This window comes from Apis dorsata, unplaced genomic scaffold (genome assembly GCF_000469605.1).
Source record: "Apis dorsata unplaced genomic scaffold, Apis dorsata 1.3 scaffold_133, whole genome shotgun sequence".
NCBI classification, from domain to species: domain Eukaryota; kingdom Metazoa; phylum Arthropoda; class Insecta; order Hymenoptera; family Apidae; genus Apis; species Apis dorsata.
The window spans coordinates 1,049,623-1,053,462 of NW_006263426.1; positions in this window are offsets into that span (position 1 = coordinate 1,049,623).

Sequence of the window (3,840 nt, forward strand, 5' to 3'; positions counted from 1 at the left end):
TCGGACGAACATCCGGAACAACAAGAATCTTCACAATAGGCGTAAGTTTTCTTCTATTCCCACTCTTCCTTTCTCTTCTTTATACCCGGTCCGAGAACAAGGGAACAAGGATTGGAAGCCGGGTCGTGGTCGAATCACTTCTGTTATATCGGGGTAGGAGGAATGATTGGCGCGTGTTTCACCCGCGGCCAGCGTGTGTGTAATCACGGTGCACGATCGGTGGCCCACGATTAAGAAAGCACGCTACGTACACGGTGGCGTGTCGGAGCGCGTAGCGCCATACTAGTCGCGGATTGACCGAGGCGCAACGAGCAGCGCCGAGTTGGCTGTGGTTCGGGGGTGAGCGGCGCACCGGGTGGGGGGTGAACCGTTGGCGGGGTGAGCCGCCGAGGCGCCACGATGGACGGTGGTGGGAACGCCTGCGCGAGTTTTCAACCCCTCACGGGGAGCGAAGGTTGGACGGGGACAGAGAGTCAAGGGATGGAGGGAAAGGGGAGGAGAGGGAGGCTTTTTCCCTTTACTGGCAGCTCTTTCAACCGCAAACGAAAACCTGCTCCCTCTGCCCTACTTCCCTCCCAGCCTTCCTGCCTGTCTGCCAGCCAGCTCGCCTGTCACCGCTATCTCCCCCTTTTACCTCCCCCCCTGTTTCGCTCAGGATTTACGGAAATCTTTCCGTCTCCACTATTTTCGTGGTGGCCTGGTTCCGATTGGCGCGAGATTCGAAACCGATTGACAGCTTCGACTCCGGATGCCGGACGGGATTCGGGTTGGATACATTTTCTCGGGATACGTTTGACGATCGAACACGTGACGCGACGTAAGACGAGCTGGAGAAGGATAAGTAAGCGAGGAGACTATTTTAAGTCTTTAAATTTTAACCGATAGATGAAATTTGTCGATATTTTCATGTTGGGACTGTCGATTTGAAAATATGCCAAGGGGCGAGGAACATGAAATTTAATATTAATTTCAATGAAGGTAAGTGCTTTTTTTGTAATTATATGTCTAAAATTTGTCGTTTTAATTGGGGTTGGTAATTTTAGCGATGAATTTAATATAATTTCTGCATATTACAATTGAATTATATCGTATGAGTTTATAATGTCATTATACATATATGTTGATTTTATGTATGATTTTATCGTTATCAAGTTGGATAGTTTTTTTGCAGTGACCCGAAGAAAGTTGAATATATACTTGGCCATTTTCAATGTTTCATTAATAATTATTTCTAAATGTAATTATTATCAATTATATAACAATATATAATGAACAATATATATAATTATTTTCTTTCGATAATAAACGAAATAAATAAATATCATAAATATCAGAAAGTTATCAAACATCTCTGTGTGCTATATGAATTATAAATAATTACTTTTATGATGTAAATTATCATTTATTTTTCTCTCTTAATGAATTAAAATACAGACAAAAGTGATTCAATACACTATCTTCTCCTCTTTAACCCCATTGTTAGGTTCGTAATTGTAATTGCCTGTCTTCCCAACAAGCTCAATAAAAAGTTCATTCAGTACTTTCCAACATATATTTCAAAACGGACCAAACCAATTACAAAAAAGGAGAAATCTAATTTTGAGCAAAATCCAATACAAAAAAAAGAAGAAGAAAAAAGAAGGGGAAAAAAATTGCGCTAATTTAAGAACACAATTAAGTCGTAGAGATCCGAGCACAATAGAAATGTCTGACGTCCAGGAAACGTCTTTAAAAGGTCAGTGGAAAATTACTAGACGTCTTTAAAACGTTCTTAAGACATGTCTCAGCTATCTAGGCTATGTATCCTGGTGTTACATAAATGGTTTGTACTCCTTTCCGATGGAACTTTGTTAGCAGTGGAGAGCTTCTCTGATAAACAGCGCGAGCTTAACGCTTGAGGCTAGTATCGCAGTATCGGAAAATTTATCGCCAGCTGGTTCAGGGCCTAGATTCTTGGAAAATGGGATAGAAACGAATTTTGGAATTACAATTTGCAGTTTCTACAGTTTTCAAGGGAATCTGCTTAATCCCGTAATCTGATGATGCGGCGTATGAACAGATAGGTTTTCCCATTGCTCGACAAGGAATTCAATTTTTCAATCACGAATTATTCCACTTATATTGAATTATTTTTAATAAACCGAATATTTTATTTTTTAATATTCGCATATCGCGAACGATATAATTGCTTGGAGAAATTATTTACGATTAAACATTTTATTTCACGATTGTGAATTTCACTTTTAATATTCTCATTGTAACTGTACGCTCGATATTAACGTAGCAAAAAGGCAAGACTTGTATCGAGAAAAGAATAAATAATACTTTTACGTTATATACATAATATCGAAAAATATTAAATTACAAAATTTATATATTCTTTCTTATCATCTTCCTTAATCACATAAAAGAACTTTAGAATTAAATTTTTCAAATCTTACGCATTAAATATACATCTTTTAAACAATGTTACACCTTTCTTGAAATAAAAATTTAACGACACTCGTTATAACGTTACAAAATGTTTTCGTTCCATCCTATTTAACATCTTATAAGTTATTTCAGTATAATCTAAAAACACGACCAGTTCCCTAATTGTCTTCCTATTCGAGAGTTGAGTAAGAATATGCAAGAGAGATGAGTCGGTTGCGGGACGTGTAACAAAGGACACGAGAAAATTGACTCGCGAGGTACGTGCATGTAGGGCGAAAAAGAATTCGCGAATGTGTATTTGCCCTCCAGTATTTTCATATTTCACGCAGCCAAGGGGGAAAGTTTATTTAACAAACGTTGAGGAGGCCGTTGAATAGAATGGTGGAAAGAAATATACAGTGTGCAATCCTCTCTCTTTCTCTCTCTCTCTCTCTCTCTGTTTTTCCACAGTCTTCGCCTTTATCCTCTTTCAGATTTTCCGCTCTCTACCAGGAATCTTAAGGAGTATAATGTACGTGAAAGTAGCGGCTGTTCTTCGAAATGTGGGTCAGTGTGCTTCCATAAGTTTTAACATTTTGATTCATTACGCGGGAAGCACGAAATATCGAAGCACACGCTCGAATCGTTCTTTCAAGTTCCACGTTATCGTGATATTAAATATCGTGATAAAATTTTTGACAACGCGACTCGAAAGATGATACGTTATGAAGAGTGAGTCAGATTTTTCCAACTTTGTAATTGATCATTTCCGCTTTGTTAATTATTAGATGTTTTAAAAATATCTTTGCGGATGATGAAAGGGATAAATGCTTTAATGTCGGATGTTCTAATGAAGGTAAGTACGAGGTAGCTATTTTTTTTTACATTGTACGAGATAATGTGAATGTTAATAAAGCGGAGAATTAAAATATAAAATATAAAAATCGAATAAAAAAAATATTCACACGATTGCATAAATAAATAATGGAGAATGTTCGATAGCGCATTGTAATTAATATAATATTCTATTTGGTAACAAAAATTATATCAAATATTATTAAATATAATCTTATATATATTTTCGTATATATCATCTAATCGTCGAAAAATAAATCTTTTTTCCTAATACACACTGGAAATCGCATCGACAACTTCCTCCACTTTCGAAGAAGAAATTGTGAGCAACAACAGTTACTAAATCTGTTTCGACACGAATTAACTACACTTTCCTTTGTCCAGAAATAACCGCTCAAGAAGCCATTGATTGTCAAAGTTTTTATCAAATTGTTCGAAACTTCCTAACGCGGGACAGTCCGAAAGTAATAATACTTTCACCCTCTGTTCCTTTATCTTTTATGATCTCAATGTTCGAGAGTCCTCCTCGTCTCTCTCTCTCTCTCTCTCTCTCTCTCTCTCTCTCTCTCCTCT